Source organism: Linepithema humile, chromosome 5 (genome assembly GCF_040581485.1).
Source record: "Linepithema humile isolate Giens D197 chromosome 5, Lhum_UNIL_v1.0, whole genome shotgun sequence".
NCBI classification, from domain to species: domain Eukaryota; kingdom Metazoa; phylum Arthropoda; class Insecta; order Hymenoptera; family Formicidae; genus Linepithema; species Linepithema humile.
Genome location: NC_090132.1, coordinates 10446118 through 10462215, shown reverse-complemented (window position 1 = coordinate 10462215; position 16098 = coordinate 10446118). Strand labels below are relative to the sequence as shown.

General features: G+C 31.9%; 2 pseudogenes; both read left to right on the top strand.

Moving 5' to 3' along the window:
• Window positions 1-10961: 10961 nt before the first annotated feature.
• Window positions 10962-13546, top strand: LOC136999870 (uncharacterized; annotated as a pseudogene).
• Window positions 13485-14080, top strand: LOC137000018 (uncharacterized; annotated as a pseudogene).
• Window positions 14081-16098: the final 2018 nt, after the last annotated feature.

The window sequence follows — 16098 nt, the reverse complement described above, 5'->3', positions numbered from 1 at the left end:
ACTATAGTCATGAACCGTAGCAAGCAAGTGTGCAAATTGTGCACCGCACAAAGTTTCATTTAACAATTAAGTTTTAAAATCTAATTCTATATTCTTAACACTACACATACACAAAATTTTGTATGCTTGTTCTGGAAGACTTTAATTTCTTCTAAAACAAATATTGTATATCAATTGAAAAGAACCGTGTCATAAAACTCGAAACTAAATTGGTCGGATCGAACACTTGTTTATTTTTTAAAATATGACTACCCTAAAAATTGCTCTTTTAAAAAATTGTGTATTTACCAATCCTTTATAAATCAGATATTGTCAAAAATTATTTTAAGAATATCTTATTTATAAAAGATTGGTAAATAAAAATATGCAACAAAAATGAATAAAATAATGAGACAACAAAGGACTTTTTGAAATTTTTTAATTTAGAAATACATAATTTACAGTTCAATATAACAGAATCGTAAAAAAAATTTGAAACATTGTGGTTTATAATTACAGAAAAGCAGATCATAACAATTCTTTACACGATTTCACGTCACAAAATTATTCGCTCACGCTACGAACCGACTAAAACAAATGCAGTCTACTAACTTCGATGGGTATTTGTTTCCAATTGTTGCTTAAGATAGTCAGTATAACATAGAAAAGCATTCAGTAAGCATCGATTTTCATTTATAACTTCTTGTTTCAATAATTCATTATCATGGGCAGAAAAAGCAAAGAAACAAATCTTGAAGTTAGGAAATTAATTATTTTTTATTGAAAAAATAGTAAATCTTTAAGAGAAATTGGAAGTATTGTTTGTAAAAGTTATTTGACGGCACGATACGTTATTAAACGATACGAAGAAAAAGGACGAATAGAAAATAAAACAGGCCGTGGTAGAAAGAAATTATTAAATTCCTCAGAAGAGCGTTTGTAGTTAGGAAAGTTAAAGAAAATCCGAAGATAAGTGCTCCCCGAATAAACTCACTTCTTCAAAATTTCTCTGAAAAAGAAGTTTCCCACGAAACAGTTCGAAGAGTACTACGGAAAAAATTCGCAAACATTCTATTACAAGCAAAACTGGGTTGCAAAATAGATTACAAAAGGAATGGCAAAAAATAGACAGCGATTATTTGAAAAAAATAGTAGGATCGATGCCAAAAAGACTTGCCGAAGTTATAAAACAAAAAGGGTATCCCACTAAGTATAAATTTTATTAAAATAATAATTTCTACAAAATGAGCAAATAATTTTGTGATGTGGAAACGTGTAAAGAATTGTTATAACCTGTTTTTCTGTAATTATAAACCACAATGTTCCAAATTTTTTTATAATTCTGTTATATTGAACTGTAAATTATGTATTTCCAAATTAAAAAATTTCAAAAAGTCCTTTGTTGTCTCATTATTTCATTCATCTTTGTTGCATTCTCGACTGAGCGAATAATTTTGTGACTCACAGTATATATATATCATCGACAGTCCTGAGAGAGATTATAGTTTTATAAAACAATCTCCTAGCACAGTTCTCGGAATTTGTTGAACATTTCTGCCGATTTCCGCGGTATACGCCTTCTTTCTTCTCCATACCGCGCTCGCTGCAGCCGCTAGGGTCAACGCCGCCGAGCGTTAGGAGCGGCACTATTTAATTATGAGTGGATTCTTCTCCCTATTTATTAAAATTTTAAAAAATTTATTAAAATTTATTAAAAATAAATTTATTATTAAATTTATTAAATGAAAATATTTCAATAGATTTCCACATCACCCATGAGGTACTAATGCTGACGCGTTTTTTTAAAAGTGGTTTTTCCAGTAGGTCCGCTCCACTAAAGATAAAAATGCGGAAATCGGCTGAAATGTTCAACAAATTCCGAGCACTGTCCTAGCAAAACAAGTAAACAGCGAGCGTCTCGGTAAAAATTGAGATAAATACGCTACGCTCATAGTCAGTGTGCAACGGAAAGTCTGTGTGTTACCGTGCAGCTTCGTTTCACATTTCTCATTTTGCAATATTATCGTTTTATAAAATATCGTTTTTATATTTTCTTTTATTTCTGTTTAATTGTTATTTAATTTATACAGTTTTTTAGTTTTATATTTAAAAAGTTTATGAAACATATTTAACATTTATTAAATAAAGTATAATAAATAATCAGTGGACAATGGAAACAATTTATGATAAATGTGCTTATAAAAACTGTCGTAACGGACGATATACTACAGGTTCACATTTATTTAGATTTCCATCAAAGCAAGATGCAAGACAAAAATTATGGATACGCAACAGTGGTAAGTTTTGTTTATAAGTTATTTTTTAAAAGCATACTTTTGCATATTTTTGAAATCGTGTTTATAAAAATAAGAAATGTTTCTTTAAATGATATAAATATATCCAATGATAATGTGTTGATGTATACATTTAACAGCAAAATTAAAGCATTACCCGTTCTGCCCTCCAAATTTCAAGAGAATTTATAACTTCGTCAAAAGTAGGCATAATAAAATATTCTGAGAAGCATTTTACACAACTTGAAAGCTTTACTTTTGAGATCGGTATTTTAGTAAATAACTTACTGATTTTTTACAAAGTTACATCAAATATAAATAGAGATGCGTCAAATTTTAAAATTTTTTACTTTAAGAAGTTCCAATGCGTGATTTATAAATCGCATACAAATGCGGTTTACATTATTTGAAAGCGTAAATCTTTACCTTTAATTTATTCGTTTAAAATTCGTTGTGCAATTTTTTCAACAAATTATTCAATGTTAAAGTAAAAAAACCATTTTTGCTTCAATATTAATACTTTCAAAAGCTATAAACCGCATTTGTGTGCGATTTTTAATTCATGCCATGGAACTTTGCAAAGTTCATACAAAAATTTTGAAATTTAACGCATTTTGCATTCTTTATTTATATCCGTATAGTTTCGTAAAAAATCAGTAACTTGTTTATTAAAGTACCAATCTGAAAAGTAAAGATTTCAAATGGAAAATTTGAATATGGAATATTTCATTATGATCATTTTTGACAAAGTTACACTCTTTCGAAATTTGTCTATTTTTAGAGAGCGGAATGAGTGATACTTTAATTTTGCTGTCGAATGTATAAGTAAAAGTAGCAATCTTAAATTTGTTTATAAAATGATTTAAAAATAATACTCTTAATTCGAGTTTTGATATCTTGTAGAGCAAAGTTATTTGATATTTGATTTTTAATAGGCTAAAGAACGTATTACGAATTTATGGATAAAATAAATTAAGACTTTTATTATTCTGATATTTTTCTTGTAATTATATATTGCGCAATAGAGAGATGATCTCGGCATCTTTCGCGCATCAATATGTATTTTAGTGCTTGCTGAATATGTAAGGATTTCATAAAAAATTAAACTTTTTGATATAAGAAGTTTATAAAAAAAACATTAAAGAATAGTTAAATAAAGTACAATATAAGCGTGTGCGGATAAAATCAGCGGGATTTCGAGCCCAAGCACATCTCACGCACACACGAAACGCTGTACCTGTGTGACGCGCGCTGTTACGTGCCGCAACTTATAGTTTCTTAGATTACTCTTTTTATTCGAACCTTTGAACCTTTTTTTATCTTTACTCCTTCTTGATCCTAAACACATGACTCTTCGATAACTGCAATAAACATAAACGCTGTTCCTATGCCTAACGCATATTTCCTCTTTGACAAAACCGCCTCCTTCCAATAAACATTCCGCCGCTACGATTTTCCTACAGCACCTTAAACGAAGATCATTCTCGCCAGTTCAGTTCTCGATCAAAGCTCAAACCAGCAACACCGAATAAAGACTTTTTCCACAAACGTGTCCCGACTTATTCTAAATAATCTATTACGTAGCTATACGCTCGTAACAATTGGTGGCAGCGGTGGGATTGTTTGTGTGTAAAAGTGCGGAAATTTTTGCTATAATTGAGCTGATTGCTGTTAATTAATATCAAGTGAAAGAAAGTTAGAGACCCGGAATTCGAGAAAACTTCGTAGCCAAGCAAGACTTTCAAGTAGAAGAACCGAGGTCAACCATAACTTGGTGCTATCCTGACGAAATTAACGGGAGCACATTTCGATCAACCTGCTGAGATCCTGTCTGTTAGCCGATAAAACCACAACGTGTAGTTTACAACCTACCCCGAGGAAAAAGGCATCAGGACGCTCCTGGACGAGCACAGCAGCTAACGAAGGAAAAGGACAGCAACAACGAGACTCCGTGGACGGCCAGCACGAAAAAAGGTCAACCCTCATCATCATCTCATCTACGTCATCATCATCGATTCATCTATATCTACCAGCGGCGTGAAACCATCTCGTCATAGATATGCTGCGCATCGTACTTCTGTAAGTCTATGAATTTTGTAAACTTTAGAGACACTAAAGCGCATTATAATACAGACAGTTCGGAAAGTAGTTCGTCGATTAGTTATATTAGCGATAATAATTCTAAACATAATCACGTAATCTCAAATTTAGAAACAATCAATATGAACGATCGAACAGAAACGGTAGAGTCAGCGCAAGGCGTAGATCATTTTGGCACAAATCTAGAAAGTCGAAGATCCTCGACGAGTAACAGTAGCTATTTTCCCGTCCGTAATAGTTTATCGCTCATACCTGTTTTTAATGGAAAAAATATTCCAGTGACGCAATTTACAGCAGATTGTAAAGGAGTTAATGATTTAGTCGAGCCAGACGATAGGTTATTTTTCTTTAGATCGGTCTTACAAGTTAAATTAACGGGAGATGCCGCGTTAGTGAGAACAATCTATACAATAAATAATCTTGATGATTTATGCAAAGCATTAGAAAAGGAATTCGGAAATTCCAAAAGTTTTGACCATTGGGAAGTGGAAATTAATAAACTTCAGCAAAAAAGAAATAAATCCATTGAAGATTATGCTACTAGAACCAGAAAATTAAATTCCGAAATGATCCTTGCAATTTCTAATTACCCTGATCCAACAGCAAGAGCAGGACTAAGAATCTTTGCAATGAATAAATTAATTACTCATTTCTTAGGCAGATTACACAATCAAACGGCACAACTTCTTTTATCACAAAAATTTAACACGTTAGAAGACGCAATAGAAAGTGCAACTAGGTACATTACAACATCTAATTATCATTCAGAAAGATTTAGACAAAATAGATTCAACGATACATCGCGAATAACTTGTAATTACTGCAGGAAAATAGGACACACAGAAAACAAATGTAGGAAAAAACGTTACGATTCACAAAATGCCTCTCGTGAAAATCCAAATTTTTGGCAAAATAACCAATATAATAACGTCAGACGCGAGCAAAATTTTTCGCGGAATAATAACCCGAACGGAAGCAGATTTAACAGTAACCAAAATTTTTCTAACACTAACTATCAATCCAACCGGTTTAATCAATCCAATCAATATAATCAATCGAATTATCAACGTAATAACAACTTATCTAACAACCTACCTAATAATTCAACTAATAATTCACATTTAAACTACCATGGCCAAGCGAAAAGCGCGCAACGTCAAGGCCAAATATCGAGTCGCGCACATCCGATTCAATCACTAGAACAAGAGCAAAAACATATACAATCAGAACAACCTCAAGAAATCTTATATTAATCCCATTCGAAGAACTTAGAAATTCAGGAGACAGATTCTTGTTAGATACAGGCGCTGACATTAACATCATTAAAGCTAACGCATTAGAGCGCGATACACTTGTGTATAACGATGAAAAAGTAGAAATTCAAGGCATAACCGAAGAAAAGCAACAAACTCTCGGAACTGCATACTTACATTCAAATACGGGAGTTCACGAATTTCATGTAGTGCCCAGTAAATTCCTTTTGAAGGAACAAGGAATTATAGGTTCTACATATCTGAAGTCAAGAAAACGCGAAAATTGACTTCAAAACGCGAACGGTAACAATTAGCAATAATCAAAGATACCCATTAGAATTTAGTAATCGAATAACGTTACCGAGTAGAAGTATTTGCCCTGTGATGTTACAAACAAAACATTATAACATTGATAATGCATTCATAGATCACAAAGAGTTAGAACGTGGTGTTTTTCTAATGAATAGTATAGTAAAAGTGAATCACGCGGGAGAAACGTATACATAAGTGACAAACACGACTGAAAAAGAAGTAAAACTAGAGTTACCTGAGATCGATGTAAAGCCAGTGGATATTACCACGAGCCCGAGGGACAGCCCTACATATAAGATAGACTCGGTAATCTCAAATAATGTAACAAAAAGATTAAAATTATTAAAACAGAATTTAAGATTAGATCATTTAAATGAAGAAGAAAAACAGTCAATACAACCTATAATCGAAAATTTTAATAATATATTCTATTTACCGGGAGATGAATTAAAAGGTACTAATAGAATCACACACTCTATAAATACGACAGATAACATCCCTATAAACGCCAAACAATATAGATATCCACCGATCCATAAAAACGAAATTAAAAATCAGGTGAATAAATTATTAGATCAGGATATTATTCAACCGTCTGTTTCACCGTATAACTCACCGTTATGGGTAGTGCCGAAAAAACCCGACGCTGATGGCAACAAACGATGGCGGTTAGTAATAGATTTCATTAAACTAAATGAAAAAAACAGTCGGAGATGCATACCCTTTACCTAACATATCAGATATCTTAGATCAATTAGGCAAAGCCAGGTATTTTTCGTGTTTCGATTTAGCCTCAGGCTTTCATCAAATTCCCATGGATCCGCAAGACACCGTAAAAACAGCCTTTAACACGCCTAACGGTCATTTCGAGTATAAAAAAATGCCATTCGGTTTAAAGAACGTCCCCGCGACGTTTCAACGCCTGATGGATAACGTTTTAACCGGACTACAAGGAAATGTTTGCTTTGTTTATTTAGACGATATCGTTATATACGCACAAACTTTAAAAGAACATAAACAAAAATTACACCAAATTTTCGAACGAATCAAAGAAGCTGGTCTTAGCTTACAACCAGACAAGTGTGAATTTTTCAAGCGCGAATTAACATATTTAGGCCATATTATATCAGATAAAGGAGTTAAACCTAACCCAGAAAAGATAAAAGCAATCGAGCAATATTCCGTTCCTAAAAATCATAAACAAATAAAACAATTTTTAGGACTTGTAGGGTACTATCGTAGGTTTATTAAAAATTTCAGCGAAATTACAGAACCATTTACTTTGCTCCTCAGAAAAAATGTACCATTTAAATGGGAAATGAGGCAACAAATTAATTATAAAAAATTAAAACAATTACTATCGAGAGAACCTATTTTATATACAATATCCAGATTTTGATAAAGAATTTTTATTAACTACTGATGCAAGCGATGAAGGAATCGGTGCAATCTTATCACAAGGTGAAATAGGCAGCGATCTTCCCATTGGTTACGCTTCACGAACATTAAATAAAGCAGAAAGAAATTACGACACAACGGAAAAAGAACTTTTAGCTATTGTCTGGGCAGTGAAACATTTTCGACCTTACTTGTACGGTAAACCATTCAAAATTATCACGGATCACAAGCCGTTAACTTGGCTTTTTAATGTTAAAGATCCATCATCCCGACTAATGCGCTGGCGATTAAAATTAAAAGAATATAATTATAAAGTCGTATACAAAAAAGGAAAACTAAATACAAACGCAGATGCACTCTCTAGAAATCCGCAAATAATGGCCTTTCAGATACAAGCTTCAGGTAGTAGCGATGCGAATTTGAGCTATAGCTTATTTTTACAACATGCACTAAATGATTCATTGTGGGAAACAGATAATATAATCCCTCAAACTTCAGGTAGCATAAAAGGTCTTTTAGTGAAAGAAATAAACTCTTCTCCTAAAATTAAAATTTCTCTTTCTAAAAACGGTAATAAAGCAGAAGAAATAACGCTCGCACCGGGAAATATTAAAATTAAGAAAAAGAAGCATCAAACTGAAATAAATCTTGTTACACGCGAAAATAAAAATACCCCAATAAATATGGAAGATATTTTTAATTGCTTAATTAAACTAAAAGAATATGTAATTGCACATAACCAAACGGTAATTTCGATAGCATTATAGGAGACGCTAACAATAAAATAAAAATAACTCAAATGATAAAATATATATTTAAAGATACACCAATTAAAGTATATCTATTAGAATCGTTAACACAAGAAGTTGTTGATCCAATAATAAAACAAAATATTTTAACAGAACTACATAATTCAGCGATCGGAGGTCACAAAGGCGTAACAAAAACTTTAAAACGAATACAACAATACTACTCATGGGATGGTATGAAACAAGACGTAAAAAATTATATAAAAGCTTGCCATGATTGTCAAAAACAAAAATTAGTTAGAGTAAAAACAAGAGCACCCATGTTAATTACTGACACTCCAAGTGAGGCATTTGAAAAGGTAGCGATCGACATTGTGGGTCCTTTGCCGGAAACAGAAGAAGGACATAAATACATCTTAACCACACAGGATCAATTAACGAAATTCTGCACGGCTTATCCATTGCTAGACACAAACAGTACGACTATAGCTGATAAAATCGTCAATAAATATATTTATACCTATGGTTCACCTAAAGAATTGTTGTCCGATCAAGGTAGTAACATTTCAGAAGAGTTAATGAAAGGAATTGCAAAGATCTTTAAAATTAAACAGGTAAAAACAAGCGTTTACCACCCTCAGTCAAATGGAGCATTAGAGCGCTCACATCATGTATTAGCTGAATATCTAAAACCATATATTAATCAAAATCAAAATAATTGGGATTCATTTCTAGATGCCGCTATGTTCTCTTATAATACCGCTTATCACGAAGGAACAAAAATATCTCCGTACGAACTAGTATTTGGACGAAAACCGCGACTTCCTTCCGTACTTGTAGAACCGAGACAAGGAATCACTCATGAGGAATTTCTCGTAGATTTAACGAATAAATTGAATTACCTAAGAAAAAACACTAAGAATAATTTACAAAAGGCTAAAAAGTCAGCGAAAGAATATTACGATAAGAAAATGAAACCATTAGTTTTAGATCCGGGAGAATACGTTTATGTATTACACGAAACGGTCAGAACAGGCAGTAAAAAATTGTCTGATCAATACGACGGACCTATCGTACCAGATTTCGACCATCCATACTTGCAAATCGGAACTACTGAAATCCGCTAGATTAGAAAACATATTGAAAGAATGCGATATCCGTGAAATGAAAATTCATAATACTGTCTGGTATCAATTACAATCTGCGAACTCGTGGCTTTATACTGCGCCGCGGGAGGAGACTCTTCACATTTTATGTAAAGACGACAAGCCGCGTCAAACACAACTACTTTTAACTGGTTTAGTTAAACTATCCCCGGAATGTGATGCCATTTCGGATAATGTTTTATTACATACCCAAACCATAAGCATAATCGATACCATTGACAAAGATTTTATTCCTAACGTTAATCTTAGTACAAACAAACTATGCGAAGATATCAAGAAAAGTAATGTTAATATTTCAGAGCTTTAATTGTTAAACATTGGTAAAACACCTCACTTAGATATTAATTTGTTAAAAACAGCTAGTTCTAGTTTGGACGAATTATATAAAGAAGCAAATGAGATAGGCAAACATCACCGAACTAAAACCTTATATGAAAAGACCTTGAGTTGGTTTTATTATATATTATATACTATGATAGGATTAGTTATTATCTATATAACGGTAAAATGTTCATTGATTAGTAAGTTCGTTCATATTTTTAAATTATGTTGTATACCTAAGGAAGGCTGCGTTCAGTATTTTAACAACTGTTTTAATAATAATATAACCACTCGTAGTGCTCATCCGACAGCTACGCAACGCAAAGTTACCTTTATATCGGTACCGACCGACAGCGAAGAATCCCTTCGTATCGAAAGAGAGGGAATGGAATAAATAACGAGATCCGACGTTCTCGTTCTCGTAATAATCGATTGTCAAGACTTGAACGCGTGTAAGACAAAACACAACTATTGTATCGTTTTAAGGAAATTTAACATTGCGAATTAATGACATAGTATAAGAACCTATATATGTGTATGTTAGAGTATAAGACTACGTTATACCTCATTGTTAGAACATCGTTGAATATTAATTTTTCTGATCATTGTAATACTAGATTAAGTTACTGCGTTAATTTAGAGAGAAATAAGATCTTAAATGTATTTTTCTACTTCGAGAAAGATCTTCATTCCTAAGGGGGGAGATGTTACGTGCCGCAACTTATAGTTTCTTAGATTACTCTTTTTATTCGAACCTTTGAACCTTTTTTTATCTTTACTCCTTCTTGATCCTAAACACATGACTCTTCGATAACTGCAATAAACATAAACGCTGTTCCTATGCCTAACGCATATTTCCTCTTTGACAAAACCGCCTCCTTCCAATAAACATTCCGCCGCTACGATTTTCCTACAGCACCTTAAACGAAGATCACACATTCTCGCCAGTTCAGTTCTCGATCAAAGCTCAAACCAGCAACACCGAATAAAGACTTTTTCCACAAACGTGTCCCGACTTATTCTAAATAATCTATTACGTAGCTATACGCTCGTAACAGCGCTCGGCAAAAAATAAGTTCAGCGAGTCGACCGAACAGATAGATAGAATTGGCGGCCAAAATCAAAGAATTCGTCCAGCGCTTGAAATCCTGTAAAGAATTGTCCAAACGTCTCAGAGCATGAAAATTTTGAAAGTCGCAAAATTAATTTTTTTTAATATAGGCTTGTAGAGATCGATGAGACGGAACTTTTTTCTATTTGCAGTTTTTTTGTTCAATGCTTATTTTTAATAATAAAAATAAAAAACTGAAAAATTTTTATCCCCAAATTCAATAAGATTTTAAGATATAAATCGTCGTAATTTGGCCAAATTTTATTGAAATTGAAATTTTCAGAAATCTTCCTTCAGTAGTGAGGAACAAATGTATCACTGGAAGTTGTTCCAAATTTCAAGTTTCCTCGATACTTTTTGTCGGCGAAACTAAAAAAACGTGGTTACCGATTGGCCTCAATTTGCAATTAATTATTATTAAACAATAGGCGATTTTCAGCTTCTTTATTGTTTTGCAGGCATCGCTAGACTATACTGCATGCATATACCAAATTTCGAACAATTTCAATAAAATTTAGCCTAATTACGACAATTTATATCTTAAAATCTTATTGAATTTGGGGATAAAAATTTTTCAGTTTATTTTTATTATTAAAAATAAGCATCAAACAAAAAAACTGCAAAAAGAAAAAAGTTCCGTCTCGTCGTTCTCTACAAGTCTATATTAAAAAAAAATTAATTTTGCGACTTTCAAAATTTTCATGCTCTGAGACGTTTAGACAATACTTTTACACGATTCGAGCGCAGAGTGAGTTCTTTGATCCGCACCCTCAATTATTATCTGATTTATTATTTGGAAAGAAAATAATTATGTTTTGAAAGTATTTTCAAAATATTTACTATTTGTTAATCGTTTTTCATTACTTTATTTTAGGGAATATTAAATTAGAAAAATGGACTGTCAATTCAGTTCGTCGTGCTGGTCTGTGTGCAGATCATTTTAATGCTAACTCATTTAAGGGAGAAGGCAAGAAAACATCAAAACGCGATGCTGTGCCAATTCGATTTAATGATTTGATAAATTTAGAAGAAAAATCTGAGGCAGCTATGGAAATAGGAGAGATGCAAAGAGCAAAAAAAGAATAAAACCAAATAAAAGAAATGGAAGAAGTAGGAAATACATATAATAACGCAATTGCAGGAACATCATTTAATATCGAACATAATGATAAAATAAATAATCAATTATTAGATCGATTCAAACAAACTTATCTTCCAGCAAAATTAAATTTTGACAAATCATTAGAAGAGGAAGATATTACAGAATGGATGCATTTAGAACCTGTAAGATATGAAAACATTGATAAGTGTGATCTGTTAATGACAGAAAATTGTGAAGAAGAATATAATCCAGAAAAGATAATTAAAAGTTTAAAACGTGAAAATTTTTGTTTGCGGCAGACTATAAAGCGTTTAAAATTGCGTTCACAACGTCGCCAAGTACCTAAGAAAAAAATAAATAAATAAAAAAAAATACAAAATTTAATTAATGAACAAAATCTGCATCCCGTTGCAAAAGCAATGATTAATTTACAACTCCATACTCCACATGCGGCATATACAGAGGAAGAAAAAACTCTTTTGAAACAGCTTTTTTATTATTCGGCATCTGCATTGCGTCGTTTACGAAAGGCAAATTGCAATTTTCCTGCAGAACGAACTATTAAAAGATGGCACGAAGAATTTAATATAATACCAGAATTTTGTGATGTTATATTCCGCAAATTGCAGGAAAAAATTTCAAAGTTGCCTGTAGAACAAAGAGTTTGTGCTTTAAAATGGGATAAAATGTATATAAAATCATATGAAGAATACTCATTTAGTCTGGATCAAATAGAAGGACTCGTTGATCTTGGGAAGGAAAAGTGAAAGGACAAAATGCGTATTTGTATTTTGTGTGGATAGTACAAATGCGCTTCATCCATGGCGTCAACCGCTAACATATTTTCTCCCAGGAAAATGTATGAAAGCGGAAGAAATAGTGATTTTAATGAAAGAATGCTTAGATAGATTGAGCAAAACGGGTGCTGATGTACGACTTATAACGTGCGATCAAGGTCCATCTAATCAAAGCGCTTATGCTCAACTTGGTGTGCACTCAGATAAGACATATTTTATACATAATGAAAAAAAATATTACGCATTATTTGATTTTCCACATTTGGTAAAAAGATTGGCAAGTTTGTTAAGAAAACATAAATATTTGTATTGCGATGGAAAAATTATAGCATCATATCCCGATTATGAAATAACATGGTTTATTGATAACGCCGCACAAAGAGGTTTAAATTTATTATCGCACATAACAGCAGCACATATTCGGCCCAATACCTTTGAAGCGATGAATGTGAAAAGAGTTTTTCAAATATTCAGTAACAGGTTTGCAGCTGCAATAAAAACAGCAGGATATAGTAAACAGTTGCAAACAAATACTTGGGAAGCAACAGCTGACTTACAGAGCATATGAATAAGATAATTGATGCCTGCAATTCTTATAGTTTGAACATTAAATTTGGTGGAAAACGATTATTGTCTTCCAAAAATCAAGATATTGAAATTTTATTAAGAAATTTTGTTGAATGGTGCTCAAGATGGTCTCTGTCATCAGACAGAATTTCAAAAATTCCTTGTTTGAAAGGTTTCACTTTAACAACACCAGCAATTCTTGAAACATATAAAGGACTAAAAGAGCAATATGAAACATTCAAACTTGCTACAGGATTGTGTAATCAAGACTCTGTCGAACATTTATTCTCCAAATTAAGACACGCGGTGGATTTAATCCTAATCCTACAGCAAGAATGGTCAGACTTTCTTTTAGACATATATTATTCTACAGGATATATACAAACAAGCGATAAAGGCAATATTCAGTGTCCAGAAACTGAAACTCTCATTAATCTACCGAGTCAACTTGTTAAAACGATAGAGAATGCCTTTAATGAAAATAATGTTACTATACATAACATTGAACCTGAAAATAAAGTATTTACAGAAGATGCAGAAATTATAAAAAAATTTGATATGGAAAAATCTGAAAATATAAGTTTAATAACATGTTATGATCAAAATGCTATTGCATTTTTTGCTGGATACATAGCACGACGAAGTATTACAAAAACAAATTGCGACAATTGTCGCGACATTATGATGAAAACGCCAATGGATGATGTAACAGAAAATGAAAAGTATATTGAATTTTGCGAATATCCAAATATAGATGAAGATGCTCCTATTATTACAAAGTTAGTAAGACCAACAACTCTTTTTGCTAATGTAATCGAGACACAATTAATGGCATTTAATCGTGTCTGGCAACATTATTGGGCATCTACGCATTCTAGATAAGCTATCGAATGAATGTGTTAATTTAACAAATAACAAATATCCTGAATGATTAGATAAAAGCAATGCGTGTTATAATCATCGTTTGCAAGCATTGAAATTTATGATAAGCGTTAAATTATATTCTCGTACAAAATATAACAATTGCATTGACAAAAGCAGCAGTACTGTTACTAGTAAACCTCATAGAAAACTCAAAAACCTACAAAATAAATAAAATAAAAATAGTATTATAATAAGAAAATTTGAACACAGTTAACCATCTTGCACCATCGAGCAACAGTTTATAACTAACGAAAAAATTAATAATATAAATTAAAATAAGACAGAAAAAAAAAAAACTGAGAAGACCAAATAATAAGAATCAAAAGCAATGGTAAATATAAAAATTCAAAAAATAAAGCAACTAAAAATGTTAAAAAATAGTATATATTTATTTTCAAACATGTTGAAATATATTCTTCAACTTTGTAAAATACAAAAATCAGAATCAGAATACATTTTTTAATAATTTACTGCGCATAGCGCAGAATGCATTTTATTTCAATTCACTGCGCGCAGCGCAGAATGTCTCTTAAGAGAAACGTTTGTTAAATGTAAATGTAAATAATTTTAAACGAATATACTGTAACCTTTGCACGAATAACCTGCATTGTGGCTCTTTACGCTTCTATTTAATTTTATTTGATTTTGATAATTACTAGAGCCTTGTACATTATTTTCATACTTTTTTTTATTATTATAATATCCCAAACAATATACGTGAAAGAGTATATTTCTTAGTAAACCTTGATTTCTTAAAATCTTATACTGACTTTGTGTATATAAACTGTGTACATAAACTGTTGCATAAACTGTAGTAAATGAAATTAATGTTGTTGCTGGCCAAGTCGATTTCAGATTAGGAAATCAAGTGTCATATAAAAGAAAGTAAAAAGTTTTAGATAATATTTTTACTTTTAGACATTATAAGGCGTGTTATCTCGAATAAAATAATATAATATAAGATTATATTAAGACACATACATATATATAAATAAAATTTATGACTATTCAAAGGTCAGGACGTAGAGAAGAGTATAAGAAAATTAACAAGAAAAAGGAAAAAGAAAAGGAGACGCAAAAACGGAAACAAGAAGACATGGATGTAGAGAAAGAAATAGCGGAAAGAGTGGAAGAAATAGAAATAGAGGATGAAGCAGAGGACGAGATAGAGGAAGAGAAAGAAAACAATAAGAGAAAAAAGAGAGGACAATATTTACAGGAAAGAAACAAAATGTAAGTTACATGCTCCTATAATTTCTTTAATGCATTATTTTTATCACACACAAATGTGAAGAAAATTTTTATTAGCACTTTATTTGAAAGAACAATATCTCTCGGCAATTTTCAATATTTTGAAGCTTATATGCAAAAATATCTAACTCAACATAATTCTAACTTATTTTGTATTTCCTCTTTTTTATCTCATTGTTAATTAAATATTAAAATTATTTTATCTCAATTAAAAATAAAAAATAAAGACAATGCGTGTTCTAGTATAAAATTCATTGAAAGTTGATAATTGACGAATAACCACGATAAATTTCCAATTTTCTCTTTAAATAACATAATTTTTCGATATAGCACTTTCACGTTTTATATATCATGATGAATGTATGACTTAATGTATTATTTATTTTCTCTGTTTGGTTTAGATTTAGAAACGCACGTAGAGAAAGAGGAAACGGAGGAAACCGGTGGAGAGGAGGGTGGACAGGAGGATGGAGAGGTGGGTGGAGAGGTGGGTGGATGAGCCCATGGACAGAGTGGTGTGGCTCTGGAGGCCAGAACCGTAGATCTGGAAGCGGGTGGCGAGGCAGATCCAAACGCGGATGGCGCGGGTCTGCAAGCGAGTGGCGTGGTGGAGCTGGAGGCGGAATGCGAGACCAATGGAGGAAAGGCTCCACTTTTATATTTAACATTACTAACCAATTTTAATAAATTTAATCTTAATAATATATTAATATCCTATCTTAATAAATGATGTCTGAATACTACATATATAGTATTTTATTAAACTTTAATTCT